The sequence below is a fragment of the Meriones unguiculatus genome, chromosome 10 (assembly GCF_030254825.1).
Source record: "Meriones unguiculatus strain TT.TT164.6M chromosome 10, Bangor_MerUng_6.1, whole genome shotgun sequence".
NCBI lineage: Eukaryota > Metazoa > Chordata > Mammalia > Rodentia > Muridae > Meriones > Meriones unguiculatus.
In genome coordinates, this window is record NC_083358.1 from 58503038 (window position 1) to 58522241 (window position 19204).

A 19204-nucleotide genomic window follows, 5' to 3' on the forward strand; every position below is an offset into this window, starting at 1 on the left:
AAGAGTAAGGACTCAATGGAAGATTAATATAATGTTAGTAATTAATGTAAATAGATATCTGTATTGTCACAACTATATCTGCATCGAGTCGACCTTGACACCACATCTAGGGCCTCTGAAAGCCCCAATCTACTTGAAAGGAAGTTAAAATTGAAGATGCAAATAAAATGGATTAAAGAGATGGCTCCGTGTTTAAAAGTACTTCTTTCCCGTCAGAGGACCTTAGCTTAAATCCCAGCACCCTCACTGTGCCTCATCGCTTTGGGTAACTCCAATTTCAGGGGATACAATAAACTTTCTGACATCCTCGGACTACATACATGAACAAACACGTTGGAAACTGAATGGTAGCAAATACCATTAACACAGAGGGGTGGAATAGTGTTGATGTCACAGCTCTACAAGAAAGATGAGTGTTATAGCCAAGTATCCTCAGAAACACTGAGCTCAACCAAAGACTTTCCAGACATCTGTTCAAACAACTTCCTCTTCAAGAGAAAAAAAAATGCATGCATTTCTTTTTATATGTCTTAGTTAGGGTGTCTGTTACTATGATAAAACACTGTAACCAAAAGAAAATTGGGGAGGAACAGGTTAATTATTTCTGCTTACACTCCCATATCACAGTCATAAGAAATCTGAAATGAACCCAGATGATAACTTATGGCCTTACCGTGAGTCAGAGCATGGCTTCCAGGTTTACAGTGTTAGGTATTGAACTTGAAAGGATTTGTGCACAGACAAACATACTCTGACCTCATTATAGACCCCCCCCAGTCTATTATTTCTTGTTTCTTGGAATATTTTATTATTTTGTCTTCCACATAATTTCTTTCTATCTCTATCCTCTTTATAATATGCTTGATTATCCTTGGGTAAGGAATTACCTTCCATAAGTGAAATCCTGTACTCATAACCACTCCTTCATACTTTACTAAATTTTATCAATAGCTGTTGTATTGTGCTTTGTCTATTTCCTCCTTGAATAACTTAATCCTTGCACTGTCAAGAAGTTACTACAGCTTGAGACCATACATCTACAGATACTTGATTTTTGACAAAGAAACCAAAACCACCTAATGGAAAAAAAGACAGCATCTTCAACAAATGGTGCTGGTCTAACTGGATGTCTACATGTTGAGAAGTGCAAATAGATCCATATTTATCACCTGTACAAAACTAAAGTTCAAGTGGATCAAGGACCTCAACATAAAACTAGAAACACTAAACCTGTTAGAAGAAAAAGTGGAGAAGATCCTTGAACTCATTGGCACAGGAGACAACTTCCTGAACAAAACACCAACAGCACAGGCTCTAAGATCAACAATCAATAAATGGGACCTTGTGAAACTGAAAAGCTTCTGTAAAGCAAAGAACACTGTTGTCAGAACAAAACAACAGCCTACAGATTGGGAAAGGATATTCACCAACCCTATATCTGACAGAGGATTAATAACCAGAATATATAAAGAACCCAAGAAGTTAAAAAGCAACAAATCAAGTAATCCAATTAAAAAAATGGGGTACAGAGTTAAACAGAAAATTCTCAATTGAGGAATACTAAATGGCAGAGAAACACTTAAAGAAATGCTCAACATCCTTAGGCATCAGGAAAATGCAAATCAAAATGACCCTGAGATTTCACCTTATACCCATCAGAATAGCTAAGATCAAAACTCAAGTGACAATACATGCTGGAGAGGATGTGGAGAAAGGGAACCCTTCTCCACTGCTGGTGGGAATGTAAACTTGTGCAACCGCTTTGGAAATCAATCTGGCGCTTTCTCAGACAATTAAGAATAACGCTTTCTCAAGATCCAGCTATAGCACTCCTAGACATATATCTAAAATATGCTCAAGTACACAGCAAGGACATTTGCTCAACCATGTTTGTAGCAGCTTTATTCTTAATAGCCAGAATCTGGAAATAACCGAGATACCCCTCAACTGAGGAATGGATACAGAAATTGTGATACATTTATATAACACTACTCAGCAATTAAAAACAAGGAAATCATGGAATTTGCAGGTAAATGGTGGGAACTAGAAAAGATCGTCCTGAGTGAGTTATTCCAGAAGCAGAAAGACACACAAGGTATATACTCACTTATACGTGGATATTAGACATATAATATAGAATGAGCATACTAAAATCTGTACACCTAAAGAAGCTAAGCAGGAAGCAGGGCCCTGGATAAGATGATCAATCCTTACTCAGAAAGGCAAATGGGATGGACATTGGAAGAAGGAGAAAACAGGGAACAGCACAGGAGCATACCAGAGGGGCTTTGAAAGACTGTACCCAGCAGGGTATCAAAGCAGATGCTGAGACTCATAGCCAAACTTTGAGCAGAGTGCATGGAATCTTATGAAACAGGGTGAGATAGAAAGACCTATAGGAGACAGGAGCCCTACAAGGAGAGCAATAGAACCAAGAAATCTGTGCCCAGGGGTCTTTTCTGAGATTGATACACCAACCAAGGACCAGACATAGAGATAACTTAGAACCCCTGCACAGATGTAACCCATGGCAGCTCTGTATCCAAGTGGGTTCCCCAGTAAGGGGAACAGAGACTGTCTCTGACAAGAACTCAGTGGCTGGCAATTTAATCACCTCCTCCTGAGGGGGGAGCAGCCTTACCAAGCCACAGAGGAAGACAATGCATCCAGTCCTCATGAGACCTGATAGGCTAGGGTCAGATGGAAGGGGAAGAAATTTCCCCTATCAGTAGACTTGGAGAGGGGCATGGGAGAAGATGAGGGAAAGAGGATAGAGTTGGGAGAGGATGAGGAAGGGGGCTACAGCTGGGATAGAAAGTGAATAAACTGTAATTAATATAAAAAATAAAAAGAAAAAAAGAAAATAACCAGAAGTTTCTATATGCAATTTGTATCACACACTTACATGATCAGTAAAGGCCTTGTTACTGATGGGCCTTAAGTACCACTGTTCCCTAAATTTGTTGTTCTGTTAATAAACAAACAACAAAATACAAAATACAATTTGTTTATAAAGTCCCCTCACTTATTTGAACTCTCACAGGCATCAGTAGGTGGAACAATAGATTAAAAAAAAGAAATCTGATTTATCACATGCTGTACAACTTGTTTTATTTTCCCATGTATTTTAGACAGAATTCTTCTTTGCCCTTGGGAATTCCGTACCCATGTGTTTGGCATTTTTCATATGCACACAGCATGATATTATCAATATTTACCTTCTTCTCAAAATGGCTCAAAGTCGTAGCGTCCCATATTTTTCAGGGCTTGCTCATAACCGTCTTAGTCAATCATACACAATGAGGTTGCAATAAATGATTTAAGACTGTGTTAATTGTATTTTGGGAGAGCAGATGGGGCTATGACATAGCTGAAGCTCAATGCTTTGTATATATATCCATTTATTTATTTATTTATTTATTTGTTTATTGGCTTCGAGTGCTAAAAAATGTATTTTTGGAACTTTGCAATTCAGTTAAGTGAATTGTCTTCACTCATTAGTCATCCAGAATCGAATGATATGAACAGTCTGCTTGAGGTTTCTTTGCTCATTTTAGGGCTTACCTCTACCAAGGACTAACAGAGACAGAGTATGTGTTGTTTTTGTTGTATTCAGTTAAAAGCAAACAAGCAAAAACTAAATCAAACAATCTGGGAAAAGTACCATTTCATGGTATAATTATGTAAGATCAAATTCATTTATAAGAGGACAAAAAAGAAATGCTTTCTGATGTCAATGGCTGGCCAAGTACAGTTTATTTTATTTTATCTAGTATTTTCTTCAGCCAAGGACATCAGAAAGCATTGTGTGTGTGTGTGTGTGTGTGTGTGTGTGTTTGCACATGTGTGAGCGCATGTAAGAGTGCGGAGTGGGGAGAAAGGTAGAGGGAGCTGGAGGTCTCAAGGACACCACAAGAAGACCTGCAAAGTAAACTAACCTGGGCCTATGGGGGCTCACAGAGACTGAACCACCAACCAAAGAGCATGCATGGGCTGGACCTAGTCCCGTACACATGTGTAGCAGATGTGCAGCTTGGTCATCATGTGGGTGGCCCAGTAATGGGAGTAGGGGCTGCCTCTGACTCTGTTGCCTGACTTTGGATCTGTTTCCCCTAGCTGGGCTGCCTTGTCAGGCCTCAGTGGGAGAGGATATATTTTGGTCCTGGTGGGACTTGACATACCAGGGTGGGTTGGTTCTCCTTGGTGGCCTCCCCTTCTCTGAAAAGAAGTTCAGGGGGAAATAGGGAGAAGGGAGTATGAGGCTGGGATAGGAGGGGAGAGGGCGTTAGAAATAGGCCGGAAGTGACTAAATAAGGAAAAATAGTGTAGATAAAATGTTAGGAAATGATCGTTGTTTTCTGCTTATAGGCAACTAGGTACCTCTTTTAGGGAATGAAATTTTATATTTACAAATGAAAACATAATATTAGACTGTAATCTTTTAAATGTTTTCAAAACAACTCAGTATAATCCTTGTAATGAGTTTAAGCATAATCCAATGCCATGTGTACTTTTAAAGGTAAGGTGTTTAAGATCATTCACACACTGGATCAGCAACAACAAAATTTTTTTTTTAAGTAGGAAAAGCCAAAACAATTTTTTTTAAATGAAAACTAGGTGGTCTGTGATGTCATCAGATGAGCAAAAACTCTCTTCTCATGTGAGCAATCGGTGATAATCATGCTCGTTAAAACGGCTACAGTTTCCCATAACAGTGCCACTCTGCATTTAACTGGTGCAGTCTTAGTGAATGGCTAATAATGAGCTGGTCAATAAGTTGAGCATAATAAGGAGTATAAATTTCAATATACAGTTCAGTAAAAATCTTCAATATAAAAGAATCGTTTGGATATCCTTCATAGATTTTCATAAGCCATGAAAAACAGCATAATTCCAAGATAATAAGATGGAAGTATTGCCAAAGTCATGCTGAAGGTGGATGTGTTATTTCTGGAAATTGATTATTACTCTGGAGCCAAATAGAGCTGGGATTTGTGTGTGTACACAGCATATCATGAACTGGAAATTTAGCCAATCTATAGTTTATTTGATCAGGCTAGACAACTAATCTAGAAAATGCAGGTTCTTTAGCGTCTCATTTAGCTTGACTGTCTGCTCTGATCCCATTATAGGAGAACTGCCAAGTCTGGGCTTCATCTGGGCTCTGAGACAGCCCTGAGAAAAATGTATGGGAGTTATTTTGTTGTGAGTTTTTAATCTTTTAAGTTTTCTACTGAAACTTGTTTCATTAAAGTGGAAAAAACCTGTCAGAGCTGCCTCTGTTGTTTGCTTTATTTTCCTAGAGCTGGTGATCTGCTTTATGTACAGAATCCCCCCATGATGGTTTACTGTGCTTTCCAAGCCATACGTTTTTCTGGCCATGTTTTGAATCTATGATGACATTGTTTTGGTTAAACTTGACATCCAGTGTATGTTTTAGATTAGTTTGATTCTCATTTAAGGTAATATTTAATAATAGCCTGAGACTGTGAAAGTTTTTCCACCACTCATATGTAGAATATTTACTAGAGATGCCAAGTTATGCCACAAAAAAATGCCATTATGCCTTCAGTATCTGCTAATTTGTTCTTTAAAAAGTGAATGTTTTGACTGGAGGCAGAACCCGTCCTTTTCCTTAGCAAAAAGCTATTTTAAATTTTTACCTTTGATCAAATTCACAAATACTTTAAAAATGGATCAAATTTTGTATGGTAATGCTATTCTCAGGAATATAAATGTGATGTTTCATTTTGTGACATTTTCTTCAGGAGTAGAACATTATGACACGACAAATAGAACTTTCTGGGCGTTTTTTTTTTTTTTTTTTTTTTTGACTGTATATTTAGGTTTATTCTTAATAGTAGCAGCAGGGAGAACACATTGTAAGCTAAATTGGTTAATTGAAGTTGGAACCAGTGCTACCTTTATACATAGATCATATACCAGAAGATAATTAAGAATTGCATTAAGATAATCTTTTCTGGGCGTTTTGACTCCCTTAAACTCATTTGTTTTCTAGTGTTCAAAATTTGAATTGAAATTAAACTCTTCTGTTTTGAGTATGGTTTCTCTAGATATACATGTTGGCCTTTTAGAAGCTAGAAGCTCATTAGCTATGACTATCAGAATTTTTAGTTGTTAGCATGTATAAAATTAATAATAGTTTAAACAGTTATTTTGTAGTCCTTTACTTTTAAGGAGAAAGTAAGCTGCAACAGTGAGACTCTCCTGATGTGATTAATACAAAGTCACCCAAACAAAATGGGTTTTGTGTGTTCTTTTACTAATCTTAATGTGCCTTCTCAGTACCTACCATTGATTCTTTACATATAGTAAACACTTGATACCTCTAGAAAATTGTCCCAGGACTTGGAATTTGGAGGGAAACACATTGAACTTCATGCCTGGTCTCCAGATTTAGTGAATGTCAAGCCAGTGGATATAAGAAGCTGCACAGAATTGTTTCTACCTTTACAAAGCACAATCTAAACTCTCATAGAATGTTAGACCCTGCCTTGAAGATTGATGATGGAAAATGGGTGAAGTCAAGTACGATTTCTGTGCTCACAGAGGCAAGTCTAGTAGCTGTTGATGAAATTCCTGATGGAACAGCCTACCCTCATACTGTTTTACACTAGCTATGGCCCAACACAAGTTCACACTAGCTTTGGCTGGCCTTGATAGTCACAATGATAACCCTGAGTTGCTCTAATTCCAAATATTCTGTAAAACTTGAACTTGCCTCTAAGAGTAGGGGACAGCCCTGCCACAGTAAAGCCACTTTCATTAGCCAGTGACTCACTCTGTACCCTGACCCTTCACATAAATCTCTGAGGGAACTAATCAATAAAGAACTCAGAGAAAAAATTTCTCAGTTCCCATAACAAAATAAACCCTGTCCTTTCCAGATCGTGATTATTTGGAAGGTGGCTACAGGGAATTTCCCACAGTAGTCACAGGACACTCAAAGGTGTGTCCCTCTACCAAACACTGTGTATATGTGCCAAATTATGAGAAAAACATAGTTCAGAGAAGTGATTTCACTACGTTAGTACTTCTGAAGAATTTATTTCATTTTTCAATTCGTTTCGTTTCCAATTCATTTCACTTTTTTTCACTTCACTTTTAATTTCTGTGAAAGTGTGAGCTCTTGTGTCTGAAGATTCTACAAACCCTTTTCACTTTCTTGTACTTGTTCCAGAGAGAGTCTATTTCTCATGCCTGGTAAAACCAAACAATCTGGATATTGTGCCTTCAAGTGACTGAAACCCAGCTTCGCCAACCCTGACTGCAGATGTTTAACCTTAGCTTGGTGCAACTTCATTCCTCTAACTCCAAAGCATGGATGTGCTGTTATGGTTGTAGTGCCGATGTCAAAACAGCACTATGAGGTTGTGAGTGATCAGTGAGTATTGTAGGACCTTCCCATTAAGAGTGAGGCCTCCCTGCTGTCTGAAGTCCACGGTGCTGTAAGGTGGACATGCTCAGGTTGGCGGTCCGAGACTGCTACCCACTTATGCAGTATTTCAGTGTTCAGGAGGTGGAGGTAGAGCTGTTACTTTCTTTGGTGCAAAGTAGGTACTGTGAATTTTCTGCACAAACAAATGAATAAAGGAGTGTGGTCAGCTATGATCTTCAACAAAGCTATATTGCTCTATATTGGCCACCAAATTTCTTTCACTTAAGCTACAAAAGTAGCAAGTAAAATTGTATAGCATTATATGTTTTCAATATAAATGGATATGTTTAATTTCATTACGTAGAGATGCAAGAATGGTATTATGAAGACTGGCTAATATTTTTAGCCAAGCAAAGGGGAGCCTTCTCCAGATAATGCTCTGTAATGAAGAGTGAGAAGCATTTCCATTGCTTTGGCTTTTCTTTAAAACTTTTATTTCCTTCATCATCAACCTCTTCGAAGGGACAGCCAGGAAAAAAATCAATTGAGATTATTTTTTTCTCCTGGCAGTTAGCAAGCCTGGACCAGCCATCTCATAAAACTACCTGTTGGCAGAATGCCTGTTCAAGAGGCAACGTCAATTCAATGAATCTTGATGATAGGAGCCACAATCCCAGATTGACAGGGGAAAGCCATAGAAGGACCAATCTATGCTGGAAGAGGAGGACCTGAGAATCAATCTACACTTTATAATCCCACAACACATATACCTAATGGTTATGACGATTGTACTTTATAACTCAGATGAGCAAACCAAGGGATTCTTGTTTCTAGGGGAGTTGATTCTAAAGACACCCCTCTGAGATATCGCTACAGGTAATGGCAGGCAGCTCATTATGAGCCTGCACTGAATGAGTGTTATGATCAAATTCACACCTTAGTGCTCTCAGAATAATGACTGCAGAATCCAGGATGTGATGTTCACTTAAATTGTTTTGTTACACTAAATGCCAAGGGTGATAATGCCATCCATTTCTCAGACAGCGGTAAGCAGAAAAAGAAAATCTGCTTCAAATCTCAATGGATGACAGGTTAAATTACCACTAAATATATTTATTATTCCATGTTGGACGAAGTTATTTCCAGAAATGTTGAAAGGAAACAATTTTCCTCCTGACTTCAGTGGAGATGGTCATTATTTTTCTTGTTTTTAAGATACTAAAGAAAAGAGGAAAATTCATAAATTGCCCAAACAGCAGTGGAGGGTTTCATGTTTTCAGTAATTTAAGAACCAAAGGAAAAATATAAAATCATCACACGGCACAGTCAATGTTACAGAAACATCAACATCACCTTTAAATGTTCTAAAGTGGGATATAAGCACGGCTATACTACTGGACCGGAGGTCCCCTGTGTTACCTGAAAACACGTTCATAGAGAGATTTCCACAGGACTGACTGGGGAAGAAACCAAAGTAAAGGAACTTCCTGACAAAGAACAAATGACAATTGGGTTATGGGACCAAGAGTGAGGAATGATTGCCTGAACAGCACCTTTGGCACTGTGGGAGATGAAGCGTACTAGGGTTGCTTCAAGATGTTGGTAAATTTTACTGAATTGATGCTTTTCTACAGCTCTGTTAATACACGTGGTACGTGCTTGTAGCTCATCTAAACTGCCCGTACCCTGATATTCCAAATGACTTAAACATCGTTCTGAAGAAGGCATTATCCAGCAAACAAATGAATAGAAAATAATTCAATGAATGTCTCTTACTTTATACTAAGACGATGTTTCAGGCCCTATTGTGTGGCACTGATGAGTTCTTTTCTTCATGGAACATGCTTTGAATGTTTTGCTCTCTTAAGCGGCAGAAAAGACCTATACTGGGTTTTTGTTTCGTTTTGTTTTGTTTTATTTTGTTTCTGAAATGCGCACATGTTGAACATCTGGATGCCGTAGTATCAAAGCCAGTCAACACAGGAAGTCAATAGGCACTTTCTGCTTGTAACCAAAAGAGTGCCATGCTTGCTTTCTATCGAGCTGTGTCTAAACTGGGTAAAGAGAATCGGTCTCTGGTCAATAAATAACAAATCAGCTGTTTCATAAATCAGGCCTGTCAAAGACACACAAGGCCCAAGCAGGGGCTTTCCTCTCTGCTTATTTGGGACCTGGTAGCATCTGGTTAATAATAATAAAAAAAAGGTTTCTTGTGCTTTTGACAGCTGTTTGGATATTCTGTTCAGCACTGTGCAAGCTTTACTAGCTGTTTAAACTTATTGCCTCCTCCCAAGCCGCACACTTCTTCCTGCCTCAGACCTTAGAACAGACTCTCAGCTCACACAAAGAGGAAGAAACCAGAGTTGAAGAATTAATACTCATAATTAGACAGCTGGCTGTCTAATTTTTTCTTAAGTTAGGTCTTTGCTACAATTATTATATTCCTTTTAACTGCAGAGTTTCCACTTACCTCTGAAATTATTGATACAAATCAAAGGTAACAATTTATCAGCCTATCTCATTTCTTCTTTTTAAGTTTTCTCACTAAAAGATAATTACTATAAGAGCTCTCATTTCTACCCTTCTTTCAAGTCAGTACAGTTAATTGTCAATATCAAGTTCACTGTATGCAGACCAGTGGATGCACATTCTCAAGGCCTTTGGAATATATCCTGGCATCACAAAAAATAAAAATAAAAATAAATTGCTATGCATAGGCTAACTTGTGTAGTTTTCATGTATGTAACTAAGAGCTTGTGATGAACAGATAATAGACTGAGAAACTAGACAAAAGACTCCAAGGGGGAATGAAAGGTGTTAGAAAAGGAAGAGGTCAAAGGTCAGATATGACGCTAAAGTGTAAATCAGGCTATGGGGTGGTAGAGTCCTAGAAAATGTTTGCAGAATGGAAAAGATGAGGCAGGGGGAGCAAAAAAAAATATCTAATTTTATTTGAATATGTCTTTATGAAACCTAAATTTCTGTATGTTTGCACTAAATTATTAAATGAATACAGTATTTTAAAACAATACTGCTCAACTTGTCTATGAATTTTTTGTTGTAGTTATTACGCTTTGGAAGATCAGTGGTATTTGATGAACCTTTTGATAAGCCTCATGTGCATAGCATCAAAACCCAGAAGGTCATATTTTTGGAGTCTCCACTGTTAATGGCTGTATATACCTTTCTATCTCTTTAGAAACGTCTTCTCATCTATCCTGGCCACACCAAAACACTGTCACCTCCAATGTTCAGATCACTTACTTAAATGATGCTTCCATTTCCAGACTCATGTGATTCTCTCAGCTTTCATGTTTATGACTCAAGCCCAACTACATCTTGTTTGCTTTTGAGGTGGTCCTTAGTTTACGCATGTGTGATTTCAAGCTTACTTTCCCGTATGTTTTGTGTAAGTAGGAGATACATTCCCTAAGGAACACTGCATTGCCAGAGTGTTCATTGGTTTATGATGAGTACTGATGTGACGTTTGTAGTTTATGCTGCTATTATGGAAGAATCTGGATATAATGAATGGTTTGTTTGGCGCTGTGGCTTCTGAGACCGCTAGTTCTTCCCTCATGTACTAGACCTTCCAAGTATTTGTGAATTAGAGTTATACTAACGAGTTATTCATAAGCCATATTCAACATTAATTCAGTGACAGGGAATGAATTTGGTGGTGTGTACTCCTACATGGCTAAATTTCAATTATGAGTCTGTGATATGATTTTCCATGACTCAAGATGAGATCAGTTTTTTCCCCTTTGAAGTTACTGCAAACATTTAAGTTTCATATTCAAACATTTTAGGGTCCACAGTTGAGTGTGTGTTTTCTGGATTTATTTAAATGCCTTGCAAATATGCCAAAAGAGAACAGGATCATTCTTGCCTCCAGCCTGCCAGTCTTCTCTTTCTCTCTAACATCTCATTTAATTTCTCCCTCAAATCCTCCCTTACAATACTTGCTACCTACAATTCAATAATAAGCAATGCATTGCTTTTTATACATGCAGTTAAGCCACAGCCTCAGCTCAGACTGCTAAGTCAGCAAGTTATTTAAACTTTTGCAGTCTCTCCTTCAAGTGCAAAGTTACGATACTCATCAAATCGACTTGTGTTGAGAATTAAGCAAACTAATGCTTTTAAAGTATCCACACTTGAACCTGACAGGTTCTGTTGTGAGAGTGTTTGCTAAATGAATAAATAACATTGAATTTGGATTGGGAATTTATTCAAAGCCTTCTCTGTACTCATAAACTAAGCTTTGTAATACTACACAGAGTCATCACGTGGCCTTAAGCTTACACAGTAAGTGATGAAGCATAATTCCACAAGATAACTGAAACTGTCTTTCTCACCATCACTTCCTCACTGCAATATTCCTGCTGCACAACTAAAGAACTGTTTCCTGAAGATGTGGGGATCATCTTTGATGTAAAAGGCTGTATGCAACCTTTTACATCAAAACATGCAGTTAAGTGTGATTAGCCTGCCTTTCTGTACTTCAGAGTTGTAGTCCATGAATCTCAATCCATTCTGTGTCCTTTTGGAGTAGAGGCTTAGAAGGGCTTTGGGATTAAAGGCATGCCCTATATGGAATCCGACAGGCCACTGATTGCACATGGCACAAGCTACTTGTCTTGTTAGCTTCCTGGTTTGGGCATCATTGTGGTTGTCTTTTCTCTCTTGAATATAAGCCATCTGTGGAGACAATATAGCACAACTATTTCCTTCTACTTATCGAATTCCTTGAGCTTAATTTACTTTTTATTAAATTTGGCTTCAGCCTCATTCACTTCATTCATTGACTTTTTATGTAATAAGTCATTTTAAGCCAAAGCATATTCACTGCATATAGATAATCAAAGCTGATAGTTTCCCTCTTGAAAGTGTCAATGTTTTGTTTTGTTTTGTTTTTAAATTTGGAAAACTTTGGAGTTAAAGCTAATCCCAAGGGCATTCACAGAACAAATTTCACACAAATGACTCACGGCGGGTATGTAAAGATGTACTTTCTTAGACAGATGGGATGTGCATTGAACGTATGACAGGAGTCTACTGAGCGCATCTGAAAGACTCTAACTAGCAGTGTTTTCAAAGCAAAGACTCATGACCAAACCTTTGGCAGAGTACAGGAAATCATAAGAAAGATTGGGAGTTAGTCTGATGGGGAAAGGATAGGAGCTCCACAAGGACCAAATATATCTGGGCACAGGGTCTTTTCTGAGACTGACATTCAACCAAGGACCATGTATGGATATAACCTAGAACCTCTGCTCAGATGTAGCCTGTGGTAGCTCAGTAACCAATTGGTTTCCCAAAGTGAGGGAACAAGGACTATTTCTAACAGGAACTCAATGGCTGGCTCTTTGGCCTCCCCACCCCCCAAGGGAGGAGCAGTCCTGCTAGGCCACAGAGGAGGGCTTTGCAGCCAGTCCTGAAGATACCTGATAAAATAGGATCAGATGAATGGGGAGGAGGTCCCCCCTATCAGTGGACTTGGAAAGGGGCACGGTGGAGATGAGGGAGGGAGGGAGGGACTGGGAGGGAATGAGGGATCAGGACACGGCTGGGATACAAAGTTAATAAAATGTAACTGATAAGAAAAAATAAAATTAAAAAAAAAAAGATGTACTTTCTTCATCCAGTTCAGTGTGCTGAGGGCCATTTTTCCCATCCTTTACACGGGTGCATTTTTACTGAGCTGCTATGTTGGGTATATCTCTATTCATCCAAGGAGTGAAATTTCTCTCTCAATTGTCTGCTTAAAATATGTCACAAAACACTGCTAGTTAGAGTCTTTCAGCAGTGTTTTCAAAGCAAAGACTCATGACCAAACCTTTGGCAGAGTACAGGGAATCATAAGAAAGATTGGGAGTTAGTCTGATGGGGAAAGGATAGGAGCTCCACAAGGACCAAATATATCTGGGCACAGGGTCTTTTCTGAGACTGATATTCAACCAAGGACCATGTATGGATATAACCTAGAACCTCCGCTCAGATGTAGCCTGTGGTAGCTCAGTAACCAATTGGTTTCCCAAAGTGAGGGGAACAAGGACTATTTCTAACAGGAGCTCAATGACTGGCTCTTTGGTCTCCCCACCCCGAAGGGAGGAGCAGTCCTGTTAGGCCACAGAGGAGGGCTTTGCAGCCAGTCCTGAAGATACCTGATAAAATAGGATCAGATGAATGGGGAGGAGGTCCCCCCCATCAGTGGACTTAGAAAGGGGCACGGTGGAGATGAGGGAAGGAGGGAGGGACTGGGAGGGAATGAGGGATTGGGACATGGCTGGGATACAGAGTTAATAAAATGTAACTGATAAAAAAATAAAAAATAAATAAATAAATATATGTCACAAAACCCTTCCAATAGTTTAACCACCCAAATTATTATGTATTTCATATACATCTAACAGTTTTAAGGGCTTAAAAGATAGTGCAGGATGTAAGAGCACTTAATAATTTTACAGAAGACCTGGGATCGGTTCCCAGAACCTATATGGCAGCTCACAAACTTAAGTTTAAGAAAATCGGACACTTCCTTTTGTCCTCTGAGGGCACCTGCACATGGTACTCATAATATACTCAGGCACACATAACTACACATAGAATAATATGTACATCTTTTTGGATATTTTAAAAAATTAAAACATTAATTTATATGAATCTGCAAAAAATGTATATCATTATATCCTAGGCATTTCAGGCATCAAGTATTTCCTGTTTATCAAACTAAAACTTTCTAAGGAGTGAAAGGCTAAAGACCAATAATGTGATGCCATGGTAGGCATAAAGTCATGCTTTGGAAGTGTGAACCATGTGTTAGATTAGAACTACAAGTTGAAACAGAAGAGTTAAAGATTTCTAAGTGTGTAGCCCTTTAAAATGTTTTTGGAGTGAGTGTGTAGTTTTAAACATTGCAACTTTCTTTCCTGGATTTCAATATTTTTGTACATCCCTCTTGCTGATTTTTCCCCATACCTGAAGTCTCTAATTTCACCTCATTTCCATTCTCTCTATAGAAACCTTTAAAATATTTGATATTGAAAATATCATATATGAAGACAGTTTCTTTTGATTATAACCACTCCTGAAACCAGCCTCCTGTTGAATGTATGTATTTTTACTATTATTTTTTAAAGGTTTGTTTTATTTTTAATTGTTTATATGTGTCTGTTGGTCTAGGGATAGGTACACATAAATGCAAGTGCCCACAGAATCCAGAAGAAGGTGTCAAACCCACTGGAGACAGGGCTATAGATAGGTGTCAGCTGCAGATGTGGGTGCTGGAAACAGAAGTTCGGTCCTCTGTCAGAGAGGTGAGTGTTATTACCCACTAAGCTATTTCTTAATCCAAGATTGTCTTCTTTTTTTTTTTTTTTTTTCAATGCAGTTTATTCAGGAACCTTGAACAATCATCTGACCCTGGGGAAAGCCAGCCCACAGCTTAAATAGCCTCTGGGTAGCCAACCCAGGCGTGCCACATGGGCAATGCAGATAGGTCCACATTACATGGAAGCAAGCCAGATCCTCAGCCTTAGCCAAATGTGGAATTGTTCGTGACAGAGAGCACTCACCATCGGGAAGGTGGAAGGCGGAAACCAGCTCCATCTTTAAGGCACAGCATTCCGCAGCTCTCTACAGTTCCCCCTTTTTGTTTTAGACGCATCAGGCAAGAGTAGAGGTCTGATCTCTGATATTAGAAATAAATTGGGACTTTGTACCAATGTTCATTTAGGTGTCATCCACCCAAAGAGCATCAGACACGTCCGATACCTTTTTCTCAGAGGCGGGACCTGGGGTATCAACCCGCATGCAATCAGACATGCTCTTCTCTGGGTCGAAAGCGGCTGACCCTGAGTGCAGTACTTAGCCTCGCATCCTGAGCATAACATTTTAGCTTTTTATGGTATCCAACCATGCTTGGGGAGAATGTCCTGCTTCAATGGCTGTAAAGGCCTGAATGATCATGGCTGCATCACACTGTTGTGAGACTCTAATCTTGCATATATACCACAGGCAAACCAAGGAGACCAACACCAGAAGGCCTGCTAACGCTCCCATGCCCGCCCATTCCTTCAGATGATTCATGGCTGCAGCAATCCATGATGATAATCCTGTGGCTAGTCCTGTGTCCACTCTGGTAGAATTTACTGTGACAATGGCCACTCTCAGCTGCTCCATCGTAGTATCGAATTCTCCAGTCCAATTACCTAAAATATAGCTCGACAATTGTTTAGACAGATTTGCAGCACAGGAAAAATTCTCATGTTATATGCTAGTGACTCAAAGTCCAGCATATTTTCATTGACAGCCAAGTTGAGCGATTTGCCATAGGGTATCAATTTGCTCCTGCACGAGGTCAATCCTCTGATTGAACACCATCAAGCTTCCTTTTAGTTGAGCATTAATTCCTTTATGTACAACTAAGGCATGAGCTACATTGGCTAAATGATTATTCAGGGTCTGAGCAGTCTGTCCAGTATGACTCATGGCTAATGCCCCGGTGGTAGCTCCAACAGCCGCCAATGAGATGGTAGTAACAATGGTGGCTGTAGTTCCAAGATCCCTTTTCTGTCTGAAGAGAGTCATAGCGTGAGGGGCATCAACGGGCACAGGCACCCAGTGAGGCATGCGAGTAACCAGGGCATACCTAAATTTACTAGCATTCCAGCATTGGGCAAAAAAAGCAAGTATCATTACCACAATTACTTGGCTCTATCTGGCTAATAATGAATAAAAATGGGGGATATAGACAAACAGGTGTGGGCTTATAGGAAATATTATGAGAAGCCTTAACCCCAAGATTGTCTTCTTAACACCATGAGTATTATTAGTATTGACTCTATCAACCCTTACCAAAACTGTGATAAGAGTAAACTACCAGCAACCTCATCTCCAAAGGAAAGTGACTCTCCTATTCTACCAGAGAATAGGAGAAAGAGAAACTGCAATAGCTTTCCAGAGAGAGTGGGAGTCGCAGGCTGCCCTTCCCACCCTTGCTGAAATTTTGAGTAGCTTGATCTTCCACAGGTCCTGTGACGGCAGCACATATATTGTGATTTGATGTGTGCATCACCCATTTCATGTCCGGAAGACATTATTCCACAGTTCTCCACTCATCATAAGGCTCTAACTTTCTTTTTGCTCCTTTTACAAGATGTTCTTTGAACCCTGAATGAAGAGAGGTTGATTTCTTTGACTGACTTTTTGCTGAGCACTCAGTAACTATTCTCAGTACTTTGACCAGCTGTGGGTTTCTGTATTAGCTATTGTTCATTGCAAAAAAAAAAAAAAAAAAAAAAAAAAGAAAAAGAAAAAGAAAAAAAAAGGAAGCTTCTCTGACAAACAAATGGAAAATAATATAAATATTTGGAGGACAAATACCACCAGTATATTCTTCCCCAAGGGCCTATGAGCTCTCCAGTCATGGGTCTTTAAGCATGTTTATGGTACCAGACATGAAATTCCTCCTGTGGAGCAGGCCTTGAATCCAATTATAAAATGGTTGATTGCCCCTATAACTCAGTTAAGAGAATATTGGCTTCTTGACAATACTAAGTCCTCAGATGCAGGAAAATGGGATGAGATTTCTGAGTAGACTTGTTGGTTTCAACACTGTTTTGTACTTTTTACTGAACTCACTATAAATGCTACTGTAAATGGTAATTTCCGTAATTGTTCATTGAAATTGTTCAGAGAAAGCATGTACTATTGGTTGTATGTAATGATCTTATGCCTTTCCTGTGCTGAACTTACTTTAGCTTAGAAGTCCATTGGTTGGTTGCCTTTGACTTTCTATATGAACTACAATTTTTGAAAAGAAAGACGGCTTTATATCTTCATAATTTGGATGCCTTGTGTTGCTTATAATTGCCTCAACTGGAACTTGCAGTCTCGTGTTAAATTGGAGTAACAACGTCAGATGTGCTCATCTCAACCTCAAACCTAAAGGCAAAGCAACTATCATTCCCTAAGAGCGCATGTCAGATACATGTTTCTTATATCCTTCATTAATTGCAGAATTTTTCTTCTCTAGACAGATGAGGATTTTGTGTAATAGAAGGTATTTGTTATTTTCAAATCCCTTTTCAGTATTCAGAGAGACAAACAAATGAAGAGTTTAGATTATTTTCTTACCATCGCTGTAACAAATGCTTATGAATCTTTTGGGTAGAGACAACAGAACTATTCTAGTTTGCATAACAAAAGTGAAAAAAAAGTGTCAGGGAACTACACACCCTCCGAATATTCTAAGGAGGGAGGTTCCCCTGGCATGGTTCATCTAGTTCCTATAAATCCGGAGGCCCTATGCCTTGTGGCTACATAGTTGTAATATCTGACTCTGTACACTTGGTTTATATTCTTACATTTTTGCTTCTTTATTCTATGACTTAATTCTTTCTCTTTGCCTTACTTCTTTCTCTTTATCCACAAGAATGCTTTATAATGTGTTGACTGATATTTAAATGTTAAAGTAACTTTCATAATTGCAACCCTGAGATGAACCTCTGGATTTGGTAGCCTTCATTCATTACAAAAATTTGATAGCTTTCACTCATTATATAAATTTGGTAGCTTTCATTCATTATATAAATTTTGTTGAGAAAATTTGTGTACTTGCTCCTGGAAAAATATTTGTGAATGGTCAGGATTTTTTTGTGATAGATTTGGGTGGTTTGGGTATAAAATACTGACCCAATGAGAAATGTTTTGACTGTTTTGTTGTTATTGTTGTTTGTTTGCTTTGATGTTTGATAGAATTCTTCAGTCAAGGATTTTTTGCCTTTTACTCCCTAGTTTGCTGGCTTATATTGCAGGCTGGAGTTGAATTAGGCAATGTCAGGCAAGAGCTACCTCTCCAGTTCTAATCTGATTTGTTATTTGATTCTCTTTTTCTTACTTGGCTTTTATGAGTCAGCAAAGAAATGTTCAGTACTCATTTGTTTTTCTCTCATCTAGGTTAATTCTTGCTTTAATATTAGCTATTTTCTTCATGCTGAGGTGTATTTTTTTAACCAGTTTTTAAGGGCGAAATTTACCTAATTAATATAAGATATATCTATTTTAATATGTGATCACAGCTATAATTTCATAATAAATACTTAGTAACAACCCATAAGTTTCATGTTTTCTTATTTTTTGTCAATTTTTAAGTCAATATATTTTCAAATTTTCATGATTTATTCTGTGACTTGATGGTTATTTAGGAGGCTATAATTTAATTTCTACCTCTCTATATAACTTTCTGAATTGTCCTATTATTGATTTCTTATTTAATTTCACTGTCTTTTAGAAAGAGGCACCTTGAAGGATTTCACTCTTTTTTGGTTTATAAAGGTGCTTTTATGGTGGACCACATGATCACTCTGAAACATTTTCCCATGTGCATTTGTGATAAATGTTCTCCTTGAGTTTAGAGTCAGCAGACAACTCTAAGTTCTGGGGGACGGTTACATCTTTCCTGAACTTCTGTCTAATTCTAAAGACTTTTGAAATTGGAAGGTCTATGCCTTCAGTCATTTTCATTAAATCGTCTATCTATTTTTCTAGTGTAGTCAGTTCTCGCTTGAAGCAATTTTCAGTCTGATTTTAACTGTGTTTTTTATGATTTATTTATAGATTAACACATGCATATTAACATATTAATATGTGTATGTATGAGATGTTGTGAAATATATTTTCAATGTGACACATAGATATCTTTTATTAAACCATAAACTTTAATCTTTCCTTTCTTGTTCTTCTAGAAAATCTCATATTAATATTATTTAAATTTATTCTGCTCTTATATATTACATCTTG